This window comes from Manis pentadactyla, chromosome 4 (assembly GCF_030020395.1).
Source record: "Manis pentadactyla isolate mManPen7 chromosome 4, mManPen7.hap1, whole genome shotgun sequence".
Lineage (NCBI taxonomy): Eukaryota > Metazoa > Chordata > Mammalia > Pholidota > Manidae > Manis > Manis pentadactyla.
The window spans coordinates 92,399,110-92,414,162 of NC_080022.1; the positions used below are offsets into that span (position 1 = coordinate 92,399,110).

At 41.1% G+C, this 15,053-nt stretch overlaps 1 pseudogene; it reads right to left on the reverse strand.

The window, feature by feature from the left end:
- Positions 1 to 291: 291 nt before the first annotated feature.
- Positions 292 to 14,832, reverse strand: LOC118917451 (BRISC complex subunit Abraxas 2-like; annotated as a pseudogene).
- Positions 14,833 to 15,053: the final 221 nt, after the last annotated feature.

Below are 15,053 nucleotides of genomic sequence, written 5' to 3' on the forward strand. Positions count from 1 at the left end.
AGAACAGAAACTGTTCATAAATTTTACTTAGCTTAAATATACCAGTTATATCCATGAATTGCACCAGAATTAGGACAGTTTGATTTCCATAACGATTGTGTCTTGAAACATGCACACTGGGTCAGAAAGTGTGCAGATTCAAGTCTCTGACAAGTTCTGCACACAAGCAGTCTCCTCCTGGGAGTCCAGGGTTCTGAGAAAGCAGTTCTCCCCCCAGATTAAGTGCTCACAATTTTTTCTCAACCAGTAATTAAGAAAATCCATCTTAAGTGGGGAGTTCCTTTGCTTTAGTTAAATCTGGGAGGTTTGAGTTTTCCTAAAGACCCCCATGGGAATGTGTCATGGGTCGTCAATCCCTCCAGTGTGAGTCTCTATTGGAATCGATCCAGTTTTCATAATCACTGTCGTCTTCTCAGACTCCTCAACTCTGTCTCCTGCTGCACTTTGGGAAGGAAGGTCGGCTCTCCTTCCAGGATACTTCAGTCCAGCACTGGTGTGGATGCACAGCCAGAAGAGGCCACGGCTTGAGATCACGGCATAAACACACTACTTTCCATGTGAAAATGGTTCAAAGTACGTTCTTGATTACGTGAGTGAAAATCAGAACACGAGGGAGGAGGATGCGAGGCCTCAGCATTTCCAAGTGTGCTTTTACCGTCAGTTTTGAGACCGGTTACAGCATCCTGGGACCAGCACTGGTTCCAAACTTGCAGGTGGCACCTGTCTACTCAGCAGCACCTGCTGCAATCTTCCTTCTAGTTTGTTTCCTTTTCTCCTCTGAGTGATGTGTCTTCTTAATTGGTTCACTTCTGCCTGACAAGATTCAACAGCTAGCTCACTTGTTTCCACATGGGTGCACTCTGGCCTGCGGGGAGTGCCTCACAAGCTTGTAATCACCCTGTCTTGCATTCCTCCATTCTTGTCAGAAAAGTCAGTACCATTTTCTTATGTAACTTTGGTATACCTTGGAGAAGCATCTGTAACTGAAGGCACTTTGTACTCTTGCTGGCTAGTGCTGCCTAGATTGGGGAAAGCAAAGGATTTCCTTTGATTATACCTTTGATTTGGTCTAAAGAGAAAGTATTCTAAAGCATGAGTGGAATTACTGGCAGTGGAGGTGAAGCTGAACAGAAGAATGTTCTATAATTGAAATGAGGTCAGCCACACGGAGGGTGCCAGTGAGCTGCTCATGGATAACCTTCTCTCAGCGGGTTTCTGCAGCGTGTTTTGCTGGAATCTGTACCACCAATAAGTTTCTTTACCTGATCTTTCAAGATTCCATCCAAACTCTCTTTGTTAACTTTGCTTGCACAGTCATAAAAACTAAAAATAGTTGAACAAGGTTGATGGTGATGGTTCTCGATTATTTGCAAAATTCTGTGTTTCTGATTTGTGAGTCACTGATGCTAAAAGTTTCATTTTCAGCAGAAATCCTTCCTTGAATGGCCCCTTACAAATGGCAGTCCCCAAATATAGTTCTGCTCAGGTTGGCACCTCAATAAAGGGGTTGCACTGGCCTGGGAAGGACAGGGCAAAGGAAGGCAGATAATGCTGTGTGCTTGGGACCCCTAACTCCTGACAGTGGCAGATGCTGAAGAAGTGGTGATGCTCAGACCTCAGTGAAGGGCCTGGAGAAGTCCCCACCAGAGTTTATATGTAAATTTCTAAAAAAAATGTATTTTATATATTTTATCAATTCAAGATCCTTCATCTTTTTATAGAGATTTTAAATCATTTAAATATATTATTCTAATTGTTTAGATGTCTTCTATGATCCTATTTTATGTTATTTTACTGTTCGCTTAATAGCAGAATTAATTTTATAATGCATTACAAATTTTGAAATACTAGTCTTTATTCATATTTGAAAAAAAAGTTGAATACTTTTATAGCTTCTCTCTTACCTTCTACCACTTCCCTTATATCTTTATTTTATTTTGAATGTAGAATCCACTAATTTTCACATATTTTTCTTTTCCATCCTATTTTGCTCCAGCATTATACCAGTTAAGAATTTTCAGTACTAACCCTCCTTTAATTTTGTGTTTATATTCTAATTTATTTTTATTAGTCTTTTCCCTATCTTGATGATGTTGTTTAATTAAATCTAATTGTTTCTTTTCAAAAATAATGGCCACATTTAGTGGCTATTCCATTATTGGTATAAAAGTGAACCTATATTTTGAGATATCACTATTACTTAACTCTTGAATGCTCATCATTGATCCTGTAAGTCATTTTGAGATGCCTTAAGGAATTTTAAAATATAATAAGCAAAATATGCATTTATACAAGACTAAAGAATGATCGATTTGTATAAAATAGGAACATGTATTAACTAAATGAGGTGCCAGGAAATGCAAAAAGAAAAGAGACTTTGTTGCTGAGCTCAAGATGTGGAATTCCATGTTTTAAGATGCTAGATTATCTCCACCAGTGCTTTATTTAGGAAAAGTCATTTGGATAAATTATTTAATCAGTATTTATTTGATATTTTATTGTTTATTGACATTGAAAATTTAAGTTAAAAAATTGTTAATATCTTTTTAGTAGCAGTTTACATTTATATACTTTATGTGGAACCATACTAGGACTTTTTAATTTCCTTCAATTCCCATCGTGAGAGTTTTTATTTTGTTTCTAGAATTTTTAATTTTAGTATGTCCTTGCTATTAGTCATCCCTCTTTGTTCTCTGTTCTTCTCTGGTGATTTCTATTTTACAAAGCATATTCTCAACTCTATCTTCTCTTAGGATTAATTATGTACACTTTAAAAATTACTCCATTATGTCTTCTATTTCTCTTACCTTATTGTATTCGAGGACAATTCTACTATACCACATCAAATGTTTTCAATGCAAAATTTATTTTTTATATCTTAGAAATCATTTTAGTCTTTTCAGGATTCATCATCAAGACCCAGTTTCAGTTTACTAAGTATTAATATGAGTTGTTTTTATAAAAGTTTCTAGGAATTCATGTGAAATCTCCTCTTTAGCAATTCATATTACCTTAAAAATTTTTGTGATTTCTCCCTTTTCTCTAATGCTTCAGGATATTTTGTTTATTTCTCTTAAATTGAGAACAGATTTTCTTTAATAATCTCCACTAACTAGCTTTTTTCTGGGGAACAGAAGTTGAAAGATACTTAAAAACTATGACGTTTGGAATTGGGAAGTGAACCAGCTTAACAAGTTCTGTTTATTTGCTTTCAAATCTCAAAGACTTATTGAACATATTACTGTATTAAAAATAATTTTAATGCAACTCTTGATTGCATGTTGGCAATTCTACATCCCAAGAGGAGGATAAATGAATGAGCAGGTATGCACATGTATCTGTTATTGAAAGCTCTCTGTTAGAACGTATGTAGCTGCACTCTTTGTAATAGCCCCACAGACTAGTAAACAAAACAAGTAAACTAAAACAAATTTTCAACAACAGTAAAATGAATAAATAAATTGGAGTGTATCCATAAAATGAGAAATTACACAGCAGTACTGATGAATGTAGTACTGATGATGCCTATACTCATATACATAAAATTGAGTAAAAGAATCAGACACAGAAAACTAACACTCATATATGGGGATGAGATACAGATAGTGTTACCTTTGGTGAGAAGGACTGTGACTGCCACAGAGCATAGGTGTGACCACTTGGCAACTGGTAATGTCCTATTTACTACTCTAGAAAGGGGTAATATGAGTATGTTCACTCTGTGAGAACTTATTGAGAATTATATGTGATTTGTGCATTTCTTTGTATGTTTGTTATACTCAGTGGTTATTATCTACATTATCTACAACTTATATGTTATCAAATGAATAGCATACATCATATGCCATAAAACAAGAATAGTGTTCTGCCATAAATGAAGAGAGATTGAAATAATTCTGATGATACGTCAAAAATGGCTTCATAAAAGAAATGTCAACATGAAAGAGTGGGTACAAAGGAAAAAAATGCAATGAAATCAGTTAAGACACTATTGCAATACTCTAGGATCACATCTTAGTATTTAAGGGCTGAGCATTGTGCCTGGGCAATTAGGCAACTCATAAATATATACTAAGTGTGAACAATGTTGGACTAAATGTTATCTTTGATAATAAATTGAGTTACCATGTAGGGGAAGGAAAATACAAGCTTTTTCATCAACTATAATAATTAGCTTTTTGGGAAATTTTGGATATAAGTATAAGTTTCTGGGATTTTGATTCTATTAAATAAACAGACATTGGGTAAAATTTTGTTTCTATAGTTATTAGATGTTGGAAATAGGAAAGTGATAAATATCACAAAAGTGATGAATACTTGCAAATTGCATGTTGTAAAGATTTCCAATTCAATAAACTCCTTTTGGATTGATATTTACATGAATACTTTTTGCTAAAAGGGGAGAGCATATAATTTTAGAAATGCAGATGTAGGAAAATATGAGAAGAAGAAAAATTATATGTACCCACGTCTAAGGTGACCTCCTGACCATGGACTAATCTATCCACTTAAGCCACCAAAACAGCAGCTGGTATAGAGGGTCTAATTTCACTTTCAGTAGCACGACTCAAAGAACAAACAGAAAAACTCAGCAAGTCCACTAAATGTGGACTTCATCAATCAGCTAGCACACACAACCATGTCTAACACAAGTCAATGATTATTTCTATTGGGTCTGAAAGCAGAAAATCAAATAGAAAGCAGCTCTGGATTTCTTCAAGAGTAGCATGCTGTGTGAGGCCAACATAAGGTTCCACAAGTGTTCTTTCTCCCTGCAAAAGGCATTATTGCTATTACAATGGTAGACAGCTTTTTCATCTTCAAAGAAATTTGGGAAATGATGTCACTTGTAACAGATAAACTGTGAAATATAAATGAGGGATGAACTGCTTTAGAAGCAAAAAAGTAAAAACATCTTTTAAAAAAACCCTCAGAATTAATTCTTACCTCATGCATCTGTGACAAATGAGAAACCATAGCAAGGAAGATAAACAAGGAGATCTAGGAGGTGAGACTGTAGGCAGGGAGACAGTTTCATCATCAGAAAGCCATGCCCCTGGTGCCATCCTCACTCCCACTGCATACCTCCCAGTTTGGCACTTTATGCAAATATGTACCTGCCTAGCACAAATTTCTCCACTCTCCAAAGAAGCTTGGAGAACTCCCTGAACAGAAATTGTGGGGACCTCTGTTCACTTGCCCACAATGAGCATCATGGTTAAATAAATAATTGTTTTATCACAATCTCTAATTGCAAGTAAACACAATCAAATGAGGAATATATGAAAAAAACAGAATGAACAAATGTGGGAAAGAAGGATCACTGCATGCACATTTAATGACAAATTTCTAAAGTATTATTATATTTGCATATGATGGTAAAATTAATTTCTAGGTTTCCTAGTCAAAACCATATCAGAACACTGGCGTTCCATAAACCAGAACAAACCTCTGACTTGGTAGCATCAACCACCCAACCAGGTCATACAGAGCAGCTTGTAGGCCAGAGAGTCATGTTGTAGCTCACAGGATAATTCTCACTGTAGCCTTCCAGTCCATACAAGCCAGGACTTTAGGGCAGAAAGCCTCCCAAGTACTACCATCATATTTTTTTGTTGTCATTGGACTGGTTCATTCCCAGGCTTCTGTACTCAGCTGGATTGGAAAAAAAAAAAAAAAAAAAGCACATGAGCAGAGACAGAGAGTGAAAGAGGCAAATGCTCAAAATGTTGGTTTTGGGTCGGTGGGGGCATCGATTTTATATCCCTTGCAGGAACTAGAACAGGTGAAGGGAGCAAGTGCTCAGAGTATATGGTGTGGAAGGCAGTGCACCTAGCCTTGTTCATTAGGCACTTGCTGTGTCCCCTTAGGCAGGTCATTTCCCCTCCTCGGCTTCAGCATACCCCTTGGAAAGTGTAGTTGGTAATAATACCTCTTCCTGGGATTGTTTCAAGAATGCGATTAGATAATGCCTGTGAAAGCACTTTGTGAACTCTAACGTGCTTTTCAGATATAAGGGATAAAAGATTGGAAAGCTGCCTCTGGGTAGCTCCTTCTCAAATATGCCCAGATACTAACATTTTGGTATTGAAAAAGAACTGCTAATATTTCTCATTGGCACTTTCCTACTGCAGAAGTAAGTAATCCTCCTAGAAGAAATATATTTTTCCTTGAGACTCAATAAAGCTATTTTCATTTTAATTGGAAAACTGTGGCACATAAACATTTTTATTTTCCCTGAACTGACCCTTTTGGAAAAAAATTGAACTGTTGGTCTCCACTTGTCTAATGGAAAAATCTGAAAGTCAGAGGAATCCTGTCCTGGTCTTGCCATCACCTCTCAGTGTGTGACCTTGGACAACTTACTGCTCTTCCCATCCATCAGTTTCATACAACAAATATTTATATAGCTCTGCATGTATGCCAAGCTCTGTGTTAAGCATAGCCTGAGGAAGAAAGAAAAGAGCAAAAGATGTAGCCCTTTACACCTAAGAATTTTACAATTTAATACATGGTTTTCATTTCCCAAACAGAAGTGTAATCACCATGCTACCCACCTTTCAGTTTTGTTAGGAAGGTGAAAAACTAGCAGGAGAGTGCTTGGCAAAAGTGACAAGTAGCACATAAATGCAAAGAGGTATTGTTACTGGACATAAAGCCATCAGCATCATATAGATAGTTAAATACTTCACGGAGGGAAGTGGAGAAGGGATTAATATTTTTAGAGCTTCTGCTCTGTACGGAGAGATCTACATATATTACTCCATCCAACAAACTGGTAAGGTAGATAATAATGTCTGCTTTTGACCAACAGGGAAATTGAGACTCATATCAGTTAAGATGGCTTAGCTAACAAATCAGAGCCACTATTCAAACCAAGGTCACTCTGACTGCTAAGATTCTATATAAACAGCTGATGTCATTGTGCATTGCTTCAGAAATCCTCACGTATTTTCACTTGGGGAAGGAGTTTGCCAGAGATTAACAAGCAGCAATAATCAGTTGCAGAAATGGCCAAGAACATATTATTTGAACTTATTTTTTTTTAAAAGAGCCATTTGAAGGAAAGGAAAGAATTTAACTACATTAATATGGAAACATAAAAGAAACAAAAGAAGGTACAATATTTTATTAACTCCCTAAACATAATTCATGCCTAGAATAATTTTTGTTGAAAAGTGAAACTTATGTTCTCTGATTCTGTGAGTAGTTAGAATGGATGGCAAAACTGCCCATTTCAGCACTTAGATAGTTAAAAGTCATTGAGAGGGGGTTTCATGAAATCAAAACTTCTGTAATGTTTTCTGTGTGGATTAGCATACCAAGTGAAATACAAAAGGCAGCGTAATGCTCACATATATTAAAATCAAGAGCTTAACTTCTAATATGCTCTTTCCATTCAGGTATGGATTTACAAAACATTTTATCATGGTTATTTATTTTTCCTGGGCAAAACTCACAGCTAAATCCTTCATCCTGAAAGACTGTTGAGTTATACTGGTATGATTTTTCAGAATTCATTTTCAGCCTATATAACAGAATGAAAAAACTCTGGGGGTATGCAAAAGCTAGAAACCACTTAGAAGCAGCTAACAGAGGCACATAAATCAAGCAGACTGGAATTATAAATACATAATGACTATTTAGAAAAATACTTAAGATGATTGAATCTCTTGCTGACCTAAATGGCTATGAATTAATACTTCTCCCTCACATCAGGAAGAGATCTACTAATATTTATCTAGCATCTACTAAATGGTATATGCTTTTTATATGTTATCTCTCCCACAAAAACCCTATGAAGCAAGTGATGCTGTCTTTCTGTTCTAGCCAGATGATGGAAATTCTGGAAGCTAGAACTGAGATATAGGATTCAAATAATGGCTCCAAAGCACTCAGCAAACTAATAACAAAGCCAAAATTCATCTCTGATGTCTATTTCCACTTAAATGTCCTGTATCCCTCTTGCATGTTAGGTACCTTAGAAAGTTACATCTCTTCTCTGTGTACTATTTGCAAATACAAAAGACTTGAAAGGCAATATAAATAATTCCCAGTCTAGGTTCCCTCATTAATTTAACAAATAATTATTAAGTACCTACTTGCTGCCAAGTCCAGTGATAGGCAACACAGTGGTGAGGGAACCATACATGGGCTTTGATCCCGTGGGATTTACAGCCTGAATCATTTTGGGTTTTGAACCAGAAATGTTTCCAAATAACCCAGAATTGAAAAGAAACTCGACTTCACATAGTGAATCAGAGATATGTGGTCACTCACTGACTTCAAGCTAAGATTAAGCACACTGAGCTGAGTTGTGTCTATCTTTATAAAATAGAGGTTATAAAATAAAAGGTAAAAGGAAATATAAATAACATTGCATATGAAATTAACACAAACATTCAATGACAGATGACATAGATATATATATATATACATTAAAGGATTACTATGCTGCTTGCTAAGAAAAAGATGGTACATTGTTAGCTTATGAAAAAGGGCCATATGTGAAATGATTGCACTGCTTTCTACCAGGTTCCAAAGTTCTGAGGCAGGATTCTGCTTGATAGAATCCGGACCTGAGGACCGCCTTTTGAATAAGCCCACCCACCGTCTCAGAGAGACCTACCTACGTGTCATCTTACCTAGGCTACAAGCATCCTCCAGAGGACACGTCAGCAAGCCACAAGCCCACCTGTCCCCTTACCCCTCCCCTCAAAGAGCCTGCCACAGCCCTGGCCATAAAAGGTCTCTTGACCCATTAGAGACCCTCTTTCCTTTGTTCTGCTGGCCAGGACAGAGGGGTCCCTCTCAAGTTCAGCAATAAACATGTTTGGACTGTGGAGTTCGCATCCGCTCTCTTCTTTCAAACGGTGCGGAAACCCGGGAGTGGGAGCCGAGGGGAGGGGCTCTTTTGCCGCCTAGGAAGCAGCTTGTCCTGGGCTAGAGCCTACATTCTGAGGGCCCTCTGTGTCTCGCCCCGTCTCCCTTCCCCCCCCCTCACCCAACACCCCCCTTGCGAACTCCAGTCCAGGGACCTTCTTTCCAGACCTCAATCTCCACATCCACCACCGGCTATTAATCCATCGCAGTTCCCAGGAGGGTGAGATGTTGGCGTCTCATTGGTTTTCTCTTGGCGCCAAGAGAAAGTCGGTCCGGGTCCCCTTTCCTCTATCCTCTCTGTTCCTCTCTGTTCTCCAGTTGAGAACACCATAAGGGGACTTACTGCACTCTGACTGGGGGGATGCTTCCTTTTGGGGTGCAGGACAATCCGGCTGGGAAACTGATCTCAGGGTGACGTCCCAACGGCGTGCTTCCCAAACCCCGGCCACCCTTTCTCGCCCTCCCACAATGGGCAATTCTCCCTCAAAGGCTTTGGGAGACACCCCTCAGTGGTCTCCTACATAATCTTTCCCAATTGGGATTAAGAGAAGACATTAAACGAAAAACACTGGTCTTTTACTCTACTTCCATGTGGCCTCAATATAAACTTAATAATGGGTCACACTGGCCAGCTGAGGGCAATTTCTATTTCCAAATTCCCCGAGATCTTGATAACTTCCTCCAGAGGCCTGGTGAATGGTCAGGGGCTCCCTAAATCCAAGCCTTCCCCCTCCCTAAGCAACCTTCCTTTTGTTTCTTCTGTTTTTTTTTTCTCACAGCTGCGGGCCTCCCCCCAGGCAACTCTAACCAGTTTAGTAGTCTCCCCAGGTACCTTAACTTCCTATTGTCCCCGGATCTCCGGGAGGCTTGCCTGGCCAAGACCCTCCCTTACGCCTCTTGCTGACTCTATGCCTTTTGATGACTAACAACTCAGGTGAGAGTGGAACCAAAACCCTCTAAAGTTCTCTTCACGGAACAAAAATCCCCTACCCCTACGCTGACAACATCGCACCTTTACCTCCCCTCTTTGTTACCCTCCACCTTATAATACTCCTCCCCAACAGCCTCAGCAAAATTCAAATTCCTCCCCACGGTTGGCCTCCCCCCCAGCACCCTTCCCCCTCCTCCTTTCCGCCTGCACATCGGCCTCTTTTCCTCTGAGCACCCCCCTCCTCCTCTCTGATGTCACCAGCACGTGGGCTTCTTTAAACACAACCCCTCACCCGCCTGCCCCAGCCTCACACATGCTCTCGCACTCTCGCTTCCCACCCAGTGCCTCTCCAGACTGCTTCCTGCCCTATCCTACCCCTCTGTGAGGGGGCAGGCACTGAAAAGCCCATTTGTGTTCATGTCTCCTTTTCAATTAATGATCTGGAGCATATTGAACAAAAGTTGGGTCCTTCTCAAAAAACCCTGACAAATTCACCTCAGGGAAATTACCCAGCGGGCAGATGAAAACCCAGCCTTCTTATGAACCACCTTTAAGAGGCCATGATCAAATACACAAACACCAGTCCTAACTCCCCTAAGGGCCTTATTCAACACCTCCACTTCATTTCCCAGTCTTACCCAGACATTCATGAAAAGCTCCAAAAATTAGAAAATGGACCCAAACACCTCAGAAAGAGCTTGTAGACCTTGCCTGTAATGTTTTCAACAACTCCGGTAAGGAACAAAAACTCAGAAAAACAGGCTAAAACCAAATGTCAGATTCTGGCCTCCCTCGTTCGACCTCCCGCTGACAAGCTTGCAAAAGGCTCCACTCCACACCTGCCTAGCAACTGTTTCCACTGTGGCAGTCAGGACCACTGGGCAAGAGCTTGCCCTAATCCCAGGCCTCCTACAAAGCCGTGTCCGCACTGCGCACAGTGGGGTCACTGGAGAGTGAATTGCCCTCTAGCGAAGTCAGCCCCTCCCTGGAGTTCTCTCCCCTCCAGGAGGCCAGGCTCATTTAGATAGGACCTGGCACTTACGGCTTTGCCTTCAGCAAACGATTGGTGATTGAAGCAGCCCGGATCCCAAGGCCCCCTCCACAAAGAGACCAATGGATCCATGGGTAACAGAGGTGGTAGCAGGAAGTCAGGTTTCTTTCCTGGTAGAATGGGAGCCAGCTTCTGTGCCTACTGAATACTTGGGACCTTTGCTCCCTTCCTCTATCTCTGTTGTTGGAATGAACGGCTTAATAGAAACACCAACACAAACCCCTACTTTATATTGTTCCTTGGTCAATATTACTTTCCCTCACTCCTTTCAAGTAATCCCCCACTGCACCACCCCCTTCTGGGAAGAGATATCCTCCACCCTATGGGGGCAGTGCAGGCGGCCTTGACTGATATGCTCCCAGAAGGAAGCTGCTATCCTGGGAGGGGACCAGAGTAGTAAAATTCTTATGTTAATTTTGCAGAATTACCCAGAAGACTGATAACATACTTTTCTACCTCCAGATGGTACTGCTAAAAATTAATTGATTTAAAGACAAGTGCTTGTAAAAATCGGGCATTCCAAAACTTCCAGAAATTCTGATGAAAGTTACTCAGCATTCACTGTAAAATAAACTAGATCCTGGATTCTAGTTTCCTCAAAATATCTGGCGATGACTCCATATGTTACAGTTTTCTCACATCATTTCAATTAGAATTTTACTATTTCTAGTCCTCATACTCAACCATTCAGTCTTAATCTCCTTGTCAAGTTTATTTGCTCCAGAACAAAAAATCCAACTCCAGATGTTGCTCAGACAAGGATTTCCATCCCCCTAACGCTGATGAACACGCACATCGGCAGCCCTGCAACTTAGTTGCTTCCTCCTTTCCTCCTTTCAAGTGCCCTTGTCTGTGTCTGCCTCTGTTAAAATGGCTCCATGACCCCTCCTCTCCCTGACAGACAGCAAGGAACTGCTGACCCCACAGGCAGGGACAGCGCCCCTACTCGGCAGGAAGCAGTTACAGAAGAATGACCGACACCCACTTTTCCTTGAAAGATTTCAAGGGTCCTCATTCCTTGAGGGGTTGAATGAGGTGGGGCAGAGACATGGGAGAAGCATCACGATTAACTTTTCCCACCTATGATGAAAAATGCTGAGATATAAGCAGTATAGTAAGAACAGGAGGAACTCCATCTTAAGGCTAAGATTCCATTTTAAAAAGCAGAGAATTGAGAAGATTCCTAGCATATTCTCTGGTAATTACACTAAATAGCCCAACAGCCTATCTTAAGGCAGGGCAGGCAGTCTTAACTGATATGTCCCCACTTTGGCCAAGCCCTACAAAAGGACCTCCAATCTCTCAACCTTGCCCCTAGCTGCCTGCTCCAGTATGTTGACAACCTCTTGCTTTGCAGCCCCTCAAAAAATGATTATCCCACACTATCTCTCTCCTTAGATTCCTGGATAAAAGTAATACCATGTCTCAGAACACAAAGCTCAGCTAGTACAGCAAAAGGTCACTTACCTTGGTCTTGACCTCACCCCACAACTTACTGCATACACACCTTTGAAAACCAAGCTTTTAACAATCTCCCTTTCCCCTCTACAAAGCAAGATCCTCTTTCCTTCCTAGGGTTTCTTAGCTATTTTAGACTCTGGATCCAAAATTCCTCACTTATTGCAAAACTCCTTTACAAGGCCTCTCACAGGGATCCCCAAAAAGGGTGCCAGAGACAGACTTAATTCCTGCTTCTTTCTGGGTCCTTGAGTGAGCACTCCTCAAGGCACCTGCTTTGACTCTACATAACCCTAAAAAACTCTTATTTTCTTAACCAGCAAAACGGGACCAGCGTTAGGACTACTCTCAGAATCAGCTGGGGACTCCCTCCAGCCTGTTGCCTATCTGTCCAAATAACTTGACCTTGTGATAAAAGGCTGGCCTCTCTGCTTACAGGTCCTGGCATCAGCTGCACTCCTTATCCCCAAAGCCCCCAAATTGCCCCCTACCAACCCGTATAAGTACACTCCTCACACAATCTCTCTGACCTTCTCAGCTACTGGGTTCTAACCCTTCTCTCCACAGCCCAAGTACAACCCTTGATCAGTTTCTACCTCTCCTGGCCCCATTCGCCTCTATCACCCTCTTCCTTCTTTTCCTTCCCTGCTTAAGTAACCTATTCCAAAGATTTTTACAGGCTCAAATGGCAGCCATCTCCTGGGCAACTACTCAAAAACACCTCAAAACAGCTTTTCTGCTTCCAAATATCAGAAAATCCCCTTCATTGCCCCCTCTAAGCAGGAAGTAGCCAAGAAAAGAATGGTGACCCATCTCCCTATACCCTTTTAGAACCAAGAATGATGGAATCCAGACCTGAGTACCACCTTTCGAATAAGCCCACCCACCACCTCAGAGAGACCTAGGTGTCATCTTACCTGGGCTACAAGCATCCTCCAGAAGACATGTCAGCAAGCCACAAGCCCACCTTTCCCCTGACCCCTCCCCTCAAAGAGCCCGCCAAAAACCCTGGCCATAAAAAGCCTCTTGACCCATTAGAAACCCTCTCCTTTGTTCTGCTGGCCAGGACAGAGGGGTCCCTCTCAAGTTCAGCAATAAACCTGCTTGGACTGCTGAGTTTGCATCCACTCTTTTCTTTCACTGTTCATGTAAATATACAGATGGGGATAAATTGAAAAAAGAATTGCAGAAAAATATAAGTCATTATTTCAATTATTTGATATTTGATATGAGTATCAAGGCAATTTGGATCCTCATAAAAACATAACTTTGGATTTCCTATGTTGTGTATTTAAATTTAGCTAATCAACCCAATTCCTTCCCCACACTGGGTGGTGAGAGTGTACCAGGAACAACAGAAAGATATAACAAAGATACTCATTGTCCCATGTGCCAGGCACCATGATGGGCCCTGAAGATAGAAAGGTGCACAAGAGATGGGCCATATTCTTAGGGAACTCCTGGTCAACTGGGAGTTCCCCAAAATAGCCAGATACTATTCACCATGGTTAAGTGTTAAAATAGGGAGACATAGGGTAAGCAAGAATACAGACTGAAGGCATTTAAATCCATCCTGGTATTAAGAAACTCTAAACTGGGGACTGGCAGGGTGAAGAGGCAATTACCAGGCAAAGGCCAGCACCTAGTGGTAGGAGACTGTTTCAAGCAGAAAGAAGGCCTAAAGCAAATACATGGAAGCAAGAGCAAGCAGGAAGCAAGGAGATGAGAACCCAGTCCATGGTGGCTTATACAGCATGGAGAGGCAAAAGAAGGAAGGGAGTTGATAGCAGGATGTGAGATTGGAGAGGTTAACCAGGGAGAGGTAGACTGAGCATAAAGACTTTGGAGCATGTATAAAGGAATGTGGAATTTCTCCTTATAGCAAAGTGACTGATATTAAGAGGCTTTGATCTTGAGTTTGATTTTGGCTTGTAAGGCAAAGAAGGTCACAATCAGACCTGCTCTTAAGAGACATCCCACTGGTTTCTGGGTGGACAATGGGTTTGTAAAGTTAAGCCAGAAGGCCTATTAGGGGGATTGTTGAAATCTCAAAGCTGGAATTTTTGCTGAGTTACCTTGACTGAAAATAAGGGAGTACCATAAATATAAACCATGAGCAGAGTAAATAGTTTGCCAAAGAAACTGGCCACTAATTGAAAAGCCAGAAAAGCACTGAGCAAAGTGAGGAGGGGCATGGAGGGGCTGAAAGTTGTTTCCTTTGGCCTAAGCTTCTAGGACCTCCATGTTTTACTGGAATCATACTCCCCAGCCCACCCCGCAAGGCCTCCCAATTACCCATTTTGTTCAGACTAGGAGGAAAATGTGACTGCTGCCATTTCAGTAAGTGAAGTAAGTGCATGCCCTATCTGTGGGCCACTGAAGGCCACCGGTGACTGCATTTATTGGGAAGGGGCAGGGGTCTTACCTGAGGGAGAAGTCTGCTGTGGCTCTCAGGCCGATCTTCGTCATCACATCTGTAGCCCTCGGTGTATCTCCTCTCTGCATACATTGCTGCTGCAGAGCAAGGGACTTTTTGTCTCCCACAGGAAAATAAATTTATTCATTTCAGTGGCATCCTTATATTGAACAGCTGGTCATTGCTTCTCACTGTCTCACTTCTCACACACTTCTGCTCTGTTAGCCACAAGCCCCAAGTGAAACACTGCGAAAACCAGAGGAGACATGTTATAAAAGCAAGTGTGCTGAAGAGCAAAGCATGTAAACCCTCTG